Source organism: Camellia sinensis, chromosome 5, assembly GCF_055761805.1.
Source record: "Camellia sinensis isolate YWXY chromosome 5, ASM5576180v1, whole genome shotgun sequence".
NCBI classification, from domain to species: domain Eukaryota; kingdom Viridiplantae; phylum Streptophyta; class Magnoliopsida; order Ericales; family Theaceae; genus Camellia; species Camellia sinensis.
In genome coordinates, this window is record NC_138965.1 from 17,774,476 (window position 1) to 17,793,927 (window position 19,452).

Consider the following 19,452-nt stretch of genomic DNA (forward strand, 5'->3'; position numbering starts at 1 on the left):
CTGTTCAAATCCCTGAAATCCATGCATACTTGGATTCTTCCATCTTTCTTCGGCACTGAAACAATGTTGGCCAACCAAGTCGGGTATTCGGATACTAGTAGGAAGCCTGCATCGATTTGCTTGGTGACCTCTTCCTTAATCTTGATGGCCCAGTCTGGACGAATCCTTCTGAGTTTCTGTTTGACAGGTCGAGCCTCGGGGTGAAGAGGGATCCGGTGCTGTACAATCTCAGGATCGATTCCAGGCATATCTTTGTAGGACCACGTGAAAACATCTTTGAAATCTTTTAATAAAGTGACTAAGCGCTCGCGTTCCTCCAAAGACAACGTGGACCCAATCTGGACCAGTCGCGGGTCCTTCTCAGTACCAATATTCACAGTAGTGATTTCATCAACTAAAGGTTTAACAAATCTTTCCTGCTCTTGATAAATTAATCGTTGCAAAATCGGAGGAATTTCTCCCTCGTCGTTTTCGTCAAAATTTTGAAAGTCCTGATTTAAGCAATATATCAAAGGCACCGAAAAGTACTCAGAAACCACATCCACATTATTCTCATTAAGTACTTCCAAACCGTCTGATTCTTCTGTTACAACAGACTCGAAGGAGAAAGAAAAAGATGACCTGGACAGGATTGTGGCATCCGGGTTATCACCCCCAGGAATACCAGACTCAGACTCAGTCGAGCTGGAACCTGATTCCGACTCACAAGAATCGGTGGAATCAGATTCCGGCTCACTACCTGACCCGGCGCCGTTCGACAAAAATCCCTATTCGTATTGCCAAACGAGAGAGGGTGTGATGGATGCATCCAAAATAGTTGATGGTAGGCCCGCAGCCGTTTCATTCTCGATCATGGACACCGAGAAGTTATCCCCGAAGCACTTCTGTTCGATCGGAGGATCTGAAAGTAGACATGCCAGTGCTATCCCCATTTCAAGTTCGGTGTCCTCAGACTCCATTTCCCCACTATGCTCAGCCTCGACTATCGGGTTTGTCTGCTCTTCGGCAACATCGTCCCCAGATAATTGTAAGTCAAAAAAAATCTCGAACCCCGGTACGGTCTTCCTCTCCGCGTTCAGCCACGGCTCCGGATAACCACAGAATGGAAAATCTCCCCCCTCCCGGACGAAGTGTCCGTTTAGGGTACCCTAGATGGGCCGGTGCATCAACTCAAACAGCTTCCCCATCTGTTTTACTCTGGCTCTTCCAGCCATTTCCTTTCCTTTCCTTACCTAATCCTCCTTGGTGGGCAGATAACCCAAGCCAAAGGTATGAGGGTTATGTGGCACTTCGGCCAATGCTGCGACGCCCGTCTGGCCGCTCCTTCCTAACCCCATCCCGGGGATGTGTTGGAGTTTGTTCATGAGGTATACCGCTTGAGCACTGGCATATGTCCCCTCGTTAGCAGCCATGATGTTTTGTACAGCTCGAGCCTCAGCAACGGTGAAACCTGATATAAACATGTCCTCCACGCCGTGCTCAATTTCTAAGACTGGTGTAGATACCTTTGGAGGTGGGTGGATTGATGAATTTCCGAAAAAAATGGCTACTCCCTTTTCATAGGGGTATTTCACCATCTGATGCAGAGTGGACGAGACGACCTTCACTCGATGCAGCCACGGCCTCCCCAAAAGCAAGTTGAAAGTTGCCGGAACATCTAAGACATGGAAATCTATGTCATACTGTCCTGGCCCAACTTTAGTCTGAATTTTCACCATCCCCATGACCTCTCTACTTGTGTTATCGTATGCCCGAATTACTTGGGCTGTTTGTAAAAAGTCCGCAGTTTTCAAGCCGATCGCATACGCTGTCCTTGTCGGGCAGACGTTGATGGCGGATCCGGTATCAACAAGAACCACCGGTATCCATTTATTCTTACACTTCACTGAGATGTAGAGTGGTTTGTTATGGTTTGCCCCCTCAGGTGGTAGTTCCTTGTCGAAGAAAGTCAGTGTCGGGGTAGCCCCTCCCGGAAAAACTATTCCTACTAGCTGTTCTGGCGTGGTTTCTATCGAAAGCTTTGCCTTGTCCATGGCTGATAAGACAGCCTGTCTGTGCACTCGTGATGCCATAAGCAATCCCTAGATGGAGATGTCTGCTTGTATCTTTTTTAACTGTTTGAGCACAGCCTCGTCTTCAAGTTGTTTCACTTTTTGCTTCTCAGCCTCCCTATCCTTCCCAGGAGCCTCTGGTTGATCTAGGTGTGGGGGTTTGAAGTACCACCCGCTCCGTGTCCTATGGTCGACTTCTCCAAGGTACCAGGTGTCATCGGGTTGGTTGTACCCCTAATCTTCGTCCGTATGGGCAAGACATAAATCCTCATCTTCCCACCACATTCCATCAGCAGCCGACAGACACCTGTCCGGCTCTGGTATGACTGTTCTCGTACCCGCGGTACCTTCCATCCCTATGCTCGCAGCATTCTCTGTTCCTGTGCACACAGTAGTTTCAGTCCCCACATGGGCCTTTGCCTTTCTGATTCTCGCGGGATCTTCAAATCTTTCCTGTTCCGACCGTATCAACACAGCTGGCTGCTCAATAATTCCTGTATTCAGAATGCTCCAATCCCGAGCGAAATTCTTGACACTGGCATTCTTTGGCGATGTATTCTGTTCTCCGACTCTCTCGACTGTCACTGACATTCGTGCCCCTGCCAGACCCTGTCCTGGTTGGAACTCTTCCACCACATCCGGTTGATCATCCAACCACTCAGTAGCCTCTGCTGATTCGTCATAATCAAACCAGTTGGCTGCTGCGCCCCCTGGATCTTGGTCACTGTAAAACTGGAGAATGGCAAGGTCCTCTTCCACAGCCCTTAAATCATCTGTTCCTTGTTCCAGACTATCCCCTTGGATCACACACAGTTCTCCCCCTGTTGGCAATTCCACATCTGGCCCATCCTGGCCTATTGATGAAATGTAGTCACCCGGACTATATGTCTTCTCAACACGACTCCCAGATTCTGCAGACTCTAACTCAACAACCTTCTTCTCCTTTGGGATCTCCTCTCTCCTGTTCTCGATAGTCACCATCGTTGGCTTAGGTCGGGTCATGGAGATGTCCATCATGCACAAGTCGATGCAGTCGGGAAGGAATACCTTCGGCTTAGGTAGGTGGGAAGGAGTGATATAGATGCTAGGATCGTAAGGCACGACCCCAGTTTGGATGAAGTTGATCCTTTTAGGTGGTGGAGCTTGGTTATGTATGGGAAGAGGGTTTGTTGTAGCATTGGGTTTCTTAGGAGGCAGAATCACCCCATTATCGATGAGATCTTGAATCTCATGACGTAATCGGAAGCACAGATCGGTGTCATGACCGTGCTGTTGGTGAAATGCGCAATATTTGGCCGGGTTATGGGTAGGGGGAAGTCTTTCAGGTATGGGCCGCGGTTCTAGGGGCTTCAAATGCCCTTTTCTGATTAAAACCCCCAGAGCTTTGGATAGGGCCATGTACAGTGGAGCGAAGGTTCTTCTGTTTTTTGGTGGGTATTTGGCTATTTGGGTATGGCTTTCGGATGCGCCGGAGAATGGTGCAGCTGCCATGGTTCTTGGAGGGAGGTTGGTGGTGACCATGCTCACTTCGGAGGCTCTTGTAGTTGTAGTACCGCTCGGGCCCTCATTAGTGTTGCGGTTGAAAGTTCTTCGGGGTTGCTCCCGGTCATTATCAATTAAGCCTTGCCTTAAGGCATCCTCAATCTGCACCCCCATTTCATTTAGATCAGAAAAGGTAAGGAAGGGGAGTACAATCATCTTTTGCATCAACTTCGGCTGAAGATTGCACACAATCATCCGAATCTGGTCTTTGTCTATAGGCCTTAAGGTCGTCATCAAAGCCTTGGCCCTCCATCTGGTCACGAATTCTGAGAAACTCTCTTTAGGCTCTTGCCTTGTTGTCTCGAGATCACAGGTTGTAATCTCGATTTGTGTATTGTATGAGTATTGCGTAATGAAGGCCTCGGCCATCTCGTCCCAGTTTCTCTTGACATCATCTTCTAATTTGGCATACCATATGGCCGCCACACCCGACAGGGTTCGGCCGAACAGAGACAGCTTCTGAAGTCTGCTGAGGCCCATTGGCCTTAAGATGTCTAAAAACAGTCTCAAGTGCACCATGGGGTCCCCGAACCCATCAAATCGATCAATGTGCGGCATTTTGAATCTGTCAGGCAGCGTCACAGCTGCGTTGGTATATCCATCTTCGATGTCAGGGATGGTCTTGACTCCTTGGGATCTCTTGAATAGCTTTTCGAGCTTGCTCAACTTCAATGCTGTGGGGTCTGTCTCGAACTCAAAGGGAGAGTCCGGTAGGTTGGTGGGTGTTTTGGATAACTGGGGTTGGATTTAGGGTAGGATCGGGGGTAAAGGTGGTCCCGTGGGAATGTCCGTATCATTCTAAGCATTAGCTGTCTCCCCGGGGGTTGGAATTCCTGGCGGGGGAGGAGCTTGGTGCAAAGCAGATGCTCCGGTTTGCTACTGTAACCTCACGATTAACTCTGCTTGTTCATTCATAACCGTGGCCTGCTGCATGACGAACTCTGCCTGTCGGACAACATCCTGCTGCATCATTTTCATACTCTCTTGGAGCTGGCGCACCATCTCCTCTAAATTGGCCATACTGTTCTGCTCTGATTGAATTATCGGTATATGTTCCCTTTCTATAGGAGAAGCAGAATCCTGATCCCTACTGTACACAGGTGGGGTAGACAAAGCCCTCTGTACTGACTGTTGAACTGATGCCCTCTGCCTACCTTTCCTCCGTCTAGTAACCGGGGGTAGAGAGTGGTACACTGGTTGTCCGTCTATCAGATCCTCAGATCGATGGAGTCGACGACCTCTAATCCAGAGTGCTTCGGGAATATCTACTGGGTCAGAAGCAATTGTGCTCGACTACCTAGTAAAAAGATAAATAAAGCATATAAATAAACAGACAATTGGACAGCGTAACACTGTAAAATAAACACAACACACAGCTGGGTATCACAACAAATTGCTAACAAGCTAAATGTACTGTTCCTTAATCACTGATCACTGTTTCCAAGTCGTTGCCCCTAAGTCTGAATCTGATACCCGTAGATGACTGATTCCCAAGAAAACTAATGCCTTCAGGCATGATACTCAGACTTGCAAACTGATATGTGTGTTCCCTGCATAGATACACTCTAAAAACACGTAGCAAGTAAAAGAGAGCCAAAACACCCCTAAGTTGGGGTAGGGTTTCCCTGTCCTATTTTTGTCAGGAGCTAGGGTTTCACTATGCACGCAGTAGTTTTCAAACAACCTAACATCGGGTAAGCAACCTGTCCTAGTTTGGAATAGTCACTACGGATTTCGATATGCACTAGGTCGAATGGTCGAAAAGGGTGCCCCGGTAAAACTGGGGTTTGTGTTCCCATACTGTCAGAGCCCACAACCGGTCAGCCTTATGGCATGCTTTGACAAAGTCAAGCCTTCAGCAAACCGTTCAGGGATGGCAGATGGCAAACACGGTGTCCTAGGCGCATCAATGCACATGCAATGCAAAGAGACACATAAATGAAATCAAAACAGGATATCACGAGTTCGAGTCAAGCTCTCTAAATCCCCAGCAGAGTCGCCAGAAACTATAGACGCGCCCTTGGGCCTTATGCTACAGTTCGGACTCAATTGGTGTCTCGGTCCTGTATCTAATCTCGCAGAGTGCAATGCAAGACCGATGAATCATCGAAGAGTCCAAATCTGGCAAATCGTTTTTGAAAACAGATTTTTTTGAAAGAAGTGCCAAACATGGACTGCTTTGCCAGATACAGAGTCGCCACCTAAATATTTTATTTTGGGAAATTTAGGAAACCTTGACTCGTTTGCCTAAGGCCCACTTAAGAACTAACATACACAATGAGATGAACAAGGCATGCACAATGCAATGATCAATCATTCGACAATGTGGCATACTCAATGCTATGGAATACAATGGCATACTCAATGCAAAAATGGACTTAAACCAAAATGAATGGGCCTCAGCCACACCCAAATAGTGGTCAAACATGATGAAAACAAGACTCCAAAACTCATGCTAGCATACACAATGCAAGGACCTAAGCCCAAGGCACAAAAACACAACTTTGCACATGCATTGAAAGGACTAAACATGGAGTATAATGGCATATATTCCAGCTCTGAAATGGCATATAACATGACTCCAAAATGACTCCGAATCATGCAAACAACTCACACAACGCATGTTGAATGGCTCAAGTATTGAAACTAGTGAAGTGCATTACACTATAGGCATGCAAAGCGATGCTCAAATGATGAAACCAACCCCAAATAGACCCTATGGGGGCCCAAAATAGTAGCAAAATGGGTTGGGATGATGGCTTGAAAGGCACAAAAGTGAAGCTCATGCAATGGCTCGCAAATAGGGCATAAATGCACAACTCTAAAGAGCACTTAAAGCATGGAAAATATGGAAGTGTAGCACCCCTATAAGCTCTGAAATATCATGCATAATGATGCCAAAACATGTAAATAGCTCAAGTTAAACATGCAAGGGACCTCCAAACTCAAAGCTAGTCAATGCTATTACACAACAAGTATGCATGGCTAGCATTTTTTTGACCAAAAGGCCTCAAGACAGAGCTAAGGCAGCCCAAAATATGAACAAAATCAGTTTGAAGTGAGGCCAAAATATGCTAGAATAGAGGGCCAAAACAACATGCATTGTGAGCTAGTGAACATGAGTTACACTACAAGCATATGAAGCATGTGAAGGACTACCAAACCAAGCAAAAACAGAGTCATGGCATGCCGAATGATGACCAAAAACCCACTGAAACAAGACCAATACATGCAAGAATGACATGCTCCTTTGATAAGCCATGAAAGGGATTACTCTACACATCCAAGAAGCAAGGAAAAGGGGACCAAACCAGCCATGGTCAGAGCCTAGGCTGGTCCTAGCAGTCACCAAAAAGTGCTTGAACTAGGCCTCCAAATGGTATAAACATATGCTCCTTTGGTAGGCCACAAATGCTAGTAAACAAGACAATAAGAGAGAGGGTCACCCCTCTCTGATTTAGGCCCTCAAAGCCACATTCACACCATTGAAAACCCACTGGATTTCAATGGTATGAAGGCCAAGCAAAGACTAGCTCGACTGCCTTATGGCATGGCACAAAACAAGGCTAAATAGAGCATGCAAAAGGGCAGATGACCCTCAACACCAAAAGAGCCTTAAACAAACATGAAAAATACTTAAATATGAATTTTTTTTCAATTGACAACAAAGCTCAAATAAGCATGCAAATGACGCTAAGAGAAGGATCAAAACAATGCTTAAAAAGAGGGAAAACGAGTTACCCTTGAAGCTCAGCAAAACCAGCAACTTTTCTAAACCAAAACCCAACTTTTGAGACCTCTCAAAACCCTCCAGCAACTCAGTAACAATGGTGGAGGTGTATGGTTATGAGGTGGTGTGCAATAGGCCAAGAACAAAGCACTTTCTAAGCCTAAAATATAGAGACAAAGAGAAAGATATAAGCTTTGCCTTAGAGCATTTTTTCAACCTGGTATAAGGAGAGGGAGGGCCTCTTTTATAGAGTTTCAAAGCCAAAGCTTCTCCAAAAAGCTAAAAACTTGGTTGCAAATCCTCCATACACGTGTATGGAGGATCCAGTCTGTGCCTTCCAGTGGGCACAACTGGCATGCACTCAGACAAACAAAACAGGAGGAAGCTGGCCGACCAAAAAAGGTGGTCGACCGACCACTTTACCTGGTCGGCCGACCAGGGCAAGTGGTCTCCTAGATAAAAACTGGTTGGCCAAGGCAAATGGTGGTCTCCACTTTGAAAGCAAGCTAGTGGTGTGGTGGGAGACCAGCAAATGTAGCCCAAAGACCAAGAAAACCAGCTTCCCGACAAGAAAATTGACTGGCGGGGAGAAAGTGGTCTCCAAGGAGAAAAGGTGGTCTCCCACCCTTGTACCACCTCCCAAACAAGGAAAACAAGGTTCATGCCAAAAATGAACTAACACGGATGCAAAACAAGAGTTCGGGGGGCAAAGCGCGCGGTCAGGTGCCCCAAAAACTGGCTGTTGAGCACAAAAAGTGGTGTACGACCACAAAAGTGGTTTCCTGGACCACAGTGTCCCTCTAGACAGAGGAAACAACTTGTGTTCTAAAAACTGTGCCAAACGGAGAAAGTTAAGCGGTCCCGAACCGAAGCGCACGGCCGACGGCTCCAAAAATCGAAAACTAGTCTCCAAACGGGAACAGTGGCCTACGACCACGAAAAGTAGTCTACGACTACTGAGATATAGTCTACAAGACCTCTCCCTCCCTCCAAGAAGAGAAAACAAGACTTAGTCCGCAGACCGAGTCAAGGTACAAAGAGTGCCGAGGTTCGGAGGCGAGGCTCTCAGCCAAGAACTCTGAAACCTCAAAACGAGCACAACATGCGCAATCACCGAGTGCTCAATCGATAACGTCTGAGTCTTAAGGTCGGTCAAAATGGGGTGTCTACAATTGCCTATCTTTGACAGAACTCAGAAGTCAAGAAGTGTCGGGAGTGAATGTCAAAGCCCAGAGACGACCCATTTTTGACAAGGCCGAAGACTTGGACAAACAAACAAAGTACAGATAAATAAATGGTTGCGCCCACAGGCTACCTATGTATCCCTTTGCAAGGAATCAAACCAGCGTAGTTCAGGGGCAGGATGCAAAATGTTAGGCAGGAAAATTTGATAATTTGACTCATACGCTACGCGAAGCCTATTTGATAATTAGACTTACACGCCGCGCGAAGCTGGTTTGAAAATTGGACTAATACGCCACGCGAAGTCGGTTTGATAATTGGACTTATACGTTACGCGAAGCCGGTTTGAAAATTGGACTTATACGCTGCGCGAAGCCGGTTTGATAATTCAAGATTTATGCAATACTATGCAATGTAATAGTTAGGAAGTGAAGGTACCTTACAGGGGCAATTGGCAATGACCTACCTCATTCTGCTGGGGACCTTCCCCTTCTTCTCGGTTGAACCTCAGGTACTACTTTTCTCCCTGACTATGGTCGCAGCTTTCCCTATATTCCAACAGGGTGACAAACTAGGTTGGTTCAATATCTAGAATTGAGGCGCATATACATGCTATCTCAATCTATGGGGCTGCCATACAGATTTCAAGCCGAGGATATACCCCTGGGTATTTAAACCAAACTTTAGTCTCGAAAATCCCAAACCTTTGCGTTCTAGGCATGAGCCGTTCGAACTCTAGTTTCCACCGTCTCAGTTGGTCTCCTAGGAACTCACTGCAAACACAGACAGGTGGCTATACCAGACCACTGGAAGTCGTTCGGGCACGACAAACACTAAAGGAATTGCACCTTTAGAGGATTTAAGGTCTCCTAGACCAGAATAAAACAGATATGATGCAATAGATGTAACAGATAGAGCAATAGATGTAAATGGGGTAACGCACTCCAACCATGCTGGAATCGTGAGAGGAGGAAGAACAAAGAAAACAAATCAAGAGCACATTCCACACAACCAGAGATAAATTCCAAACATGCTGAAATCGTGTGAGGAAAGGAACAATCTAACTACGCTGAAATCGTGAGAAGAGGCCTGAAAACAACAGCCTAGGTGCATACACAACACAACTTGAGATGAATTCCAAACACACTGAAATCGTGTGAGTAAAAGGACACTCAAACCACGCTGAGATCATGAGAGGAGGTCCGAAAACAAACCGCCTAGGTGCGTACACTACGCAACCTGAGATAAATTCCAAACACGCTGAAATCGTGTGAGGAAAGGGACACTCAAGCCACTCTTAAATCGTGAGAGGAGGTCTGAAAACAAACCGCCCAAGTGCGTACATGACACAACCTGAGATAAATTCCAAACACACTGAAATCGTGTGAGGAAAGGGACACTCAAACCACGTTGAAATCGTGAGAGGAGGTCCGAAAAAAAACCGCCCAGGTGTGTACACGACGCAACCTGAGATAAATTCCAAACACGCTGAAATCGTGTGAGGAAAGGGACACTCAAACCACGCTGAAATTGTGAGAGGAGGTCTGAAAACAAACCGCCCAGGTGCGTACATGACGCAACCTGAGAAAAATTCCAAATACGCTGAAATCGTGTGAGGAAAGGGACACTCAAACCACGTTGGAATGGTGAGAGGAGGTCCGAAAACAAAACGCCCAAGCGTGTACACGACGCAACCTGGGATAAATTCCAAACATGCTGAAATCGTGTGAGGAAACGGACACTCAAACCACACTGAAATCGTGGGAGGAGGTCCGAAACCAAACCACCCAGGTGCGTACACGACGCAACCTGAGAAAAATTCCAAACACGCCGAAATCGTGTGAGGAAAGGGACACTCAAACCATGCTGAAATCATGAGAGGAGGTCCGAAAACAAACTACCTAGGTGCATACACGACGCAACCTGAGATAAATGCCAAACACGTTGAAATCGTGTGAGGAAAGGGACACTCAAACCACGTTGAAATCGTGAGAAGAGGCCTGAAAACAAACTATCTGGCGCGTGCTCGGCGCAACCTGAGAAAGTCCAGAGGACAACGATCTTAAACGCTACTCGGCGTAAAAGGATAAATGGTACAAGATAACACAAGATGCAAATAAACGCAATAGGTATGATGATACAGTACATGTTACAAGCAATGTAGAGCATGATGTTTAGGGAATGCAATAAACAAACAAAGTGGCACTTTAGAAAGCACCTCATGGAGTGAGTGGCGGTAAACCGCTCTACTCTGACGGGGATCTCCCGTTGTGTTCTTCGAACTTTTACCTTCAACTCACAATACAAAGGTGCTGAAAATGCTAACAAAGGGTAACTTCTGCATGTAGAAACCACAAATGTCATTTTCTTCTTGACCATACTCACAACTTTCCCTCATTGCAAAGCCAAGGTAACTCTGACAGGGAATGGTACTCAAGGAGAGCACTTCTGATTGCCACTCTGGCATTGAAACAATCAACACAGTATTCTGTTCACTCTGAACACATAGCTCATACAGCACACTGCTCATTCTTAACACACAGCTCAAAACACAGCATTCTAGTTTATTCGGCACACAACTCATACAACACACTGCTTACTCTGAACACACAGCTCATTCTGAACATACGGGATGTAGTGAGGGAACTTGCAGAAGTTGAAGCAAACCCAGATGCTCCAAATTTTCCCTCTTTTCTTTTGCTTTGCAGTCCGGAACCCATATAGCTTCAGATAGGTCCTGGTTTTACTGTTCTTACATGACTTGGGTTGAACCCTGCGGTTTAATGAAAGAACGAATCTTGTTGTGCACAAATGTGGAGAACAGCACGGCACTCTGAGCACAAAACGGTTTTTTGAAATTGAGAGTGAGAATAAGTTCTCACCTGGGCATTGAGCCTACAACAGAACGCAGTGCACCACGACTCGACAAAGGAAAACAAAGGTAAAATAACCTAAACGCAAACACAGACACTTGAAATGACTCAACAAGAATCGAGACAAATAAAAAACAAGAGACACGACACTCAGACGTGTTCCAATGGCGAGAGACCTCTTAGTTCGCGAGGAGCCAGTTTCTTGGGGTATTGCTTCCCACCCTTTCTCATTTGTGATTCTCACATCACTCGGCCCTCAAGCTCTATTTTTCTAAAAACGCCCTTTCCTCACTTTTTCTCTCAGCGCACATCTCTCTATTCTTCAATCTCTCATTTTTTTATCCCTCCCCTGGTTGGTTGATAGATAAGCGGGAAGTTGTGGGCTCTTGCCCCTGGTATTCTACCAGATTCTCATTCTTGTTCACAGCAATGAGTCTCTCCCACAGAGGGGTTGCGCTACAACTGGGTGTGTAGCAAATCTGCAGCTGACATCGGTTGACGATGCTCTGTTGGGGAGTTTGGACGTGATCAGATCTGTCCAGATAAGGGAGTGGAATATCTTACCCCATTCCAGTTCGTGCTTCGTACTTGGATTGATACCTCGTTGCTTGTAGGATGTGAGAGTTTTCTGCCCTTTTGCAGTCAGCTTCAGTAGTGCCCTTTCCGGCAAGTATGATGCCCTTTCTGGCAAGTGCGTTGATAAAGGGGAAAAGACGGAAAACCTTACTTAACTATGCTCCTAGTTTATTATTTTGACCATTTTTTTTTATTTTTTATTTTGCTTCTGGTAAAACAATGTTAACCAAAATGAGAGTTAGATTAACACGCTTGTTCAATTTTTTGATTTGAAATCATGCAAGTCAGGTTATGAGCACTGAAAATTTTCCTTTTTTGGGTCCAAGATATGGTCCAGTTTTTGGACAAATGAAATAATTTTTGAGAGAATTAGTCAACCTCATTAAAAATTCTCAAAAACTATTTTTGGAAATGGCCACTGCTCGACCAAGGCAGGATTTACTCTTGAGATGCACAACCTCAGATCCAAAACAATGAAAAATTGCCCCTTGTTTGAACGACACTACATGGCAACTGAAAGTTGCCCTTAGTCTGAATAGCACTGCAGCACGCTATACGGCAACGGAAAGTTGCCCCTTGTTTGTATAGCACCGCAGCACATTGTAACCAATTCTCATAGTAACCGAACTCTCGGATACAGAGAAGACAAAGATGATCAAAACCATTACATGGACACAATCGATTTGGAAGTGTTTATGGCTGGACTTTAGAATAAAGTTTTCTACGTATCCCAAACGTGGGAATCAAGCCTAATGTAGTTCCGGGTAAGGTACACTTAGGTATTAACCTCTCCTTTTGTGCACTTTTGCCAAGGCCGCCCTTTCTGGGTGTTCAACCTTGCGAGCTTTGTTCTTCTTTTCTTTTCAATTCTTTTCTTCTTTTTTCTTTTTCATCTTTTCTTTTCATTTTCTTCATTTTTCTTCTTTTCTTTTTTTTTTCTTTGTATTTTTCTTCCTTTTTTTTTTTGGTTCTTTTTCTTCTTTTTTTTGCTCTAACTTTTGCCTGGGTCGCCCTTCCGGGTTTTCGGCCCAGCGAGCCTCTCAAGGGTAAAATTTTAACTTTGTCCATGTTGAATGGTTTGAGATCTCGGAGCCATCTGAATCCAAGAGAATGGTTGCTGTTCACTGATGATGTAGAAGTCCATCCAATGGAGGGTGAATTTGCCCCTAGTGTTGTGGATAGGAACTTTGTTGTCCTTCAGTAATACTTTCTTCATTCCCCCTTCTGGGATTTGGCATTCTTGCCAGTCTTCCCTGGTTTGCAGAAAAGACTCATCTTTGACTCTTCGAGCGCATCTGACATTTTTTTTGCCCCTAGTTCAAAGGCTGCTTTTGATCTAGCTTCGCAAGCTTCCTTTGATCACATCTGATATTCTCGCCCCTAGTTCATAGGCTGCTTCTGATCCGGCCACACGGGCCTTACATTGTGGTTGACCGTTAAACATTCTGAATTAAGGTTCAAGGTTTGGAAGCAAAGGGGTTGAGTCTTGAGGCTGAGAGCGATCCTAAGCTACACAATCTCTAGAGCGATTCCACACAGGTCTTCGTAGAACCACGCAAAACATTTTTTGAAATCTTTTAAGAAAGAGACTAATCGCTCACGTCGAAGACAATGAAGAACCAATCTAGATCAAGCTAGGATCCTTCTCAGTACTCACATTAACAAACATGACCTCAATCATTAAGGGCTTAGCATGCCTCTCTTTCTCTCAATTGATCAAATTTTTTGCAAATCTCAAGGAATTCCTTCCTCTTTGTTTTCATCACAATGTTCAAAAAGTTTTGAAAAATTTAGGTCAATGTAATGATTTCAAAGCACAGAAAAGACATAATTTTTAGTCAAATACTGCCATCTCATTCAGAACTTCTAGCATAACTGGCACAAGGCAGAAGCAAACACAAGAGTGTGAAAATCACTGTTGTTCATTCAAATCTGTTGGCATTACTGGCTCCAAGGAAGAAATAGACTCAAAAGAAAACGAAAAGACAAACACAAAACAAGCAAGTGATGTTCGAGGTGACACCCCCGAAATCACCTGACTCCAACAAAACAGGACTGACTCGGTACAACAAGACAGACCCAACTGACTCAGTAAGAAAAGACTGACTCTGTACAACACAACAAGACTAACCCAATACCCAAGTCAGAAAGTAAAGTAAATAGCATTCGCAAATGCTCAAAATAGTACGTGCCATCCCCACAGTTGGAGTGAATTGAGTGCCATCCACAGGTGGTTCATTCCCGGATCACATGATCACATTATCCCCCAAGTTCACCGATCCAGTGCCGATAGACTTTGCAAAGCTTGGTACGCAATGACCCCGTCGTCAATCAAATCTTGCACTTCGTGGTGAAGACGAAAGCAATTGTCAGTGCCATGACCGGTTTGTTGATGGAAGGCACAATACTGGGCAGCATCATGCGTAGCCGGAAGAGGATTCGGGAGAGGCCGAGGCTCAAGGGGTTTGAGATGGCCTTGTCCAACAAGGATTTGGAGAGCTTTGGACAAAGGCATATAGAGGGCATGGAAGACCCTCTGACCTCGGGGTTGGTACTTCAAGGTTTGTGGATTTTTGTTGGACGCACTAGCAAAGGGATTGGCAAGTGCTGGCCTGGTTTGCTGACCTCTTCCGAGTGGAGGATTAGAGCTAACAGGATCGTTTCTAGTACGATGGCCCTTCTCTCGGTTTTTCTGTTGCTTCGAACTGCTCTCATTTTGAGTGACGAAAGTATCATCCCCAATCTTTGCAACAACTGCGAGCACTTGCTGTTTGTTTACCCCTTCCGCTTTCAAAGCCTCCACAACCCACAGAAGGTGTTCATGGGGATCAATGCCTGCCCCTACCTTGTTCTTACCTCTTGCCTTCACTTTGCCAAGGGATTGGCCTTCTTCCAACACAACCCGTCCCAAGATTGGGGAGCCTTTTGTCGTGAAACTCCTAGTATGTGATGTGGTCAATGAGGGAGCCAATGTCCCGGAGGCCAAATTTGTCACACTTCTTTGAAGATCTTCAATCATTCTCATCAACTCAGAAGTAATGGGTTCACGGGTTTGAGATGATTGGGGTTCAGGTGCACCCATCATGCATAAGTCCATGCTTTCTAGAATGAACACCGTAGGTTTGGGTAGATGGGCCAGGGTGATGTATATGCTGGGGTCAAAGGTGGATGGTAGTGTATGGATGAGGTTGAGGTGGGGAGGTGACGAGTCAGTACTAACCTGAGGTCCTTTGGGTGGAGCTAGGGTCTCTTCGTCAATAAGATCCTGAATCTTATGACGGAGGTGGATGCAACGGTTTGTATCATGACTATGTTGTTGATGATAGGCACAGTATTTAGCTAGGTCATACCTTAGCGGAAGAGGATTTGGAAGGGGTTGTGGTTCTAGGAGTTCTAGGTGCCCTTCTTCTTGCAGCTTTTTCAATGCTTGGGAGAGAGTCATGTAGAGAGGATTGAACTTTCGGGCTTAGGGCCGATTTGAAGTGATTGGTTTTTGGCCATTGAGGGAAGTGGTGATAGAGTCTACTTCTGAGCATTTTGCAATTGTGCTACCATCAGTAGTAGCATTGGAACTGCGAACAACATTCTTTTGCAAAGGCTCATCATCTTTCACAAAGATTCCTTGTCTGATGGCATCCTCGATTTGAACCCCCATTTCATGAAGGGCTGGAAAGGTAAACAGAGGTAGAACCACCATCTTTTGCAACAACTTGCCATGCAAATTCCGAACAATCATCCTGATCTGATCTTTGTCGGAAGGCCTTGTAGTCATCATTAAGGCCTTTGCTCTCCATCTCGTCACGAACTCTGAGAAACCCTCCTTTGGTTCTTGGCGGGTGACTTCGAAATCACGAATTGTGACCTCGATCTGTGTATTGTAGGAGTATTGAGCAATAAAGGCCTCAGCCAGCTCTTCCTAGTTCTATTTCACAGATTCCTCCAATTTCGCATACCAGATTGCGGCCATCCCAGACATGGTTCGGCCGAAGAGAGACAACTTCTGGGCTGTGGTCAAACCCATTGGCCTCGGGATATCGGAAAATACGTGGAGGTGCACCATTGGGTCTCCAGAGCCATCGAAGCGATCGATATGCGGCATTTTGAATCGGTCCGGCAGAGTTACCGCCGAATCGGTGTTCCATCCTCAATATTCGAGATGGACTTCACGCCCTGAGACTTCTTGAACAATTTTTCTAGCTTGCCCACTTTTAGTGTTGTGGGGTCCACTTCGAACTCAAAGGGAGAATTCGGTAGGTTGGTGGGTGTGGGTGCCTTGGATAGCTGGGGTAGGATTGGGGGCAGAGCCAGCCCCGTTGGGATGTCCGTATCTTCTTGGACATTTGCTGTCTCCCCGAGTATTGGGACTCTTGGTGGGGGAGGAGCTGGGTGTGAAGCAGATGCCCCGGTTTGCTGCTGTAGCCTGGCGATTAACTCTGCCTATTGGGCCATAACCTTGGCCTGCCGTGCGGCAAATTATGCTTGACGGGCAGCATCCTACTGCATGGCTTGCATACTTTCCTGGAACTGACGCATCATCTCTTCCATACCTACCATAGAGTGTTGGTTTATCTAAACAATTGGTATATCTGTCCCTGCAGTAGAAACTGAGACCTCAGCCTGACTGTTCATTGGTGGGGTGGATAAGGGCCACTGATCTGGTAACTGCTGAACTGGTGATTTGTGCCAGACTGGCCCTTTTACCATGGCTCTAGCAAAGGAACACTGATTTCCCTTGAACTGAATCTCTGACCTGACAAAGTCTATCAGCACAAGTCCGATGAACCTCGGGGGATATTGGAGCCTTTTGAAGCTACGGTTCCAAGACTACCCTGCAAAAGAGAAAACAGACAGCATCTCAGCCCAATTTCACTGGAATAGATGTGAGCATAGCTGAATGACAGCACTCTCTACTGAATTCTGCCCAAAATTTTGCCTGTAAATTGATACCCTTAGGTAAAACTGATTCTCCCAAAATACTGATGCCCTCAAGCCTGATACCTAGACTTGCAAACCGATACATGCATTCCTTGTAGAGGCACACTCTAAAAGCACATAACAAGCAAATGAGAGCCAAAACACCCCTATGGTGGGATAGGGTTTCCCTGTCCTATTATGTCAGGAGCTAGGGTTTCACTACGCACGCAGCGGTTTCAATCAACCTACAATCGGGTAAACAACCTGTCCTAGTTTGAAATGGTCACTATGGATTTCGATATGCACTAGGTCGAAGGGTCAAAAAGGGTGCCCCGGTAAAAATCGGGGTTTGTGTTCCCATCGTGGCAGAGCCCGTAACCGGCCGACCTTATGGCACACTTCTCAAAGCGAGACTCCGGCAAACCGTTCAGGATAAGCAGATGTCAAACACGGTGTCCTAGGCGCACCAATGCAAATGCAATGCAAAGAAACACATAAGTGTAATCAAAACAAGATATCATGAATTCGAGTCAAGTTCTCTAACTCCCTAGCAGAGTCGCTAGAAACTGTAGACATCCCCGAACGTCCAGGGAAAATCCCGTTTTGATCATCTGGGCTTACTACAGTTCGGACTCAAATGTTATGGTTCTTAATCTGATCTCGCAAAGTGCAATACGAGATTGATAAATCACCAAAGAGTCCAAATCTGGCAAATCGTTTTGGAAAACTAATTTTTAGAAAAAAGTGCCAAACATGGACTGCTTTGCTAGATATAGAGTCGCCACCTAAATATTTTATTTTGGATGAATTTAGGAAACCCTGACTCATGCCTAAGGCCACGTGTCTGTCATCACCAAAGTTGCCTCGGCTCGGGAACTTGGGTACGATTGGGGAAGGTCATGCAATGAGCACCCCCGCTCGCCCGATCAAAGATCGGCCACTACTAAACATGATATCTTGTTTTTTTTTAAAAACATATGTGCTCTTATTCTGGTATATTAGCCTAGAACTGCTACGTGATGCACACAGCATACAAGTATAGACTGGATCGTCTAAGTTGGAACAAAACATCTCATGTTTGTTTTTGAAAGCGGTTTGCTACTCGTAAGTAGGCTAAAATGCGGATTTTGCCACCCTCAAGTGAGCTTAGAAAACATGGTGATTTGCCACTCTCAAGTGGGCTTAAAACTCGCAATCGATGAATTGTTCCAATTTAAATAATCTAACCTTCAACCACAGGCATTCAGGCAAGTATATCACATAAGCAGTTAGCCTCATGGAAAGCATGCTATTATGGCAGTCACTCACACACATGCAAGGATGCTAAAGCATAAACACTCATCGAGTACTCCAAGCCAAAACAGAAACTAGTTAGTAATCAATGCATATCCTAGTTCATTTTAAGATGGCTAATGCAACACATGCAAAATGCAACTAAGATGGGCTCGGCTATTCTAAGATGGCATATGAGATACTACAGATAACATGTATTCAACTCGGATTTGAAATACAATACAGTTAGTATGATGCGCCGAGCCCGGTGCATGCAAGATAAATGAATGAATGCAAACATGCGAAGCACAAGGATGCTAATTGAAACATGCCCTAAAACTAACCATTGAGAGCATGTAAGTAAAATGGAGAAAGACGTGGGGTTGGAAGACATGCATCACACACACGCACACTTATTACAAAATTCGCCCTCTCGACGGAGGGTCCGAATAAATAATACAACACCAACTAGCTAATCTAAGCTAATCTAATTAAGCTAGTTATTACACAACCAAAATGAATAATAAATTACAGCTAATTATTACACAACTCTAATTAATTAACAAACTAATTAAGTTAGCAATTACACTAGCATGCAAACTATATGAATGTGGACTGCCTCAGCTCTGCCTTGAATGATAAAGGATGCATGCATGATCGAGTCGCCTTGTCGGGAATCCATCGCGATGCCCCGACTTGCCTTTGTTTGCAATTGATTTCAGAAATTTGCACAAAGCTCCAGAAGGCTGAAACTCCACCCTGGGAATCTGTGGGAAGGCTGCCGACCAACTATTTGCCTTGGAGGCCACCTGTCGACCACCTTTTGTGGGAGAAACCAAAAGAGGTGGTCGACCTGCCAGAAAAGCTGGTCAGCCGACCTGTTTCTGCCGACCAGTTCCTGCCTCTGGTTTCTGGTTTTCTGCAACAAGGAGCAAGAGAGAGGCATGGCAAGGTATTTTCAACATATGTGTGCACAACCACTCTCCCTATCATTGTACAAGCTCAAGGGAGTGTAGGTCTCAATCCTCGGACCACCAATCACGCATCTCAATGCATGATGGCCGAGGAACCGAATTGCACAACTTAATATAGAATGAATGCACATATTAACACCTAAAGCCAACAACTCCATCATGGGTAGTCAAGAATGTCAGCGACCGGGAATTGAGGCACGTTTCATCACTTCTAATATGAAACGTCCCTCGCTTCCCGTGTTTGGGGCTAACTCCTACCCCAAACACAATGCAACAAACATGGCATGCTCAATGCGACTCCAAGTACACAACCTAAATGCGATGCAACTAAGTCATGC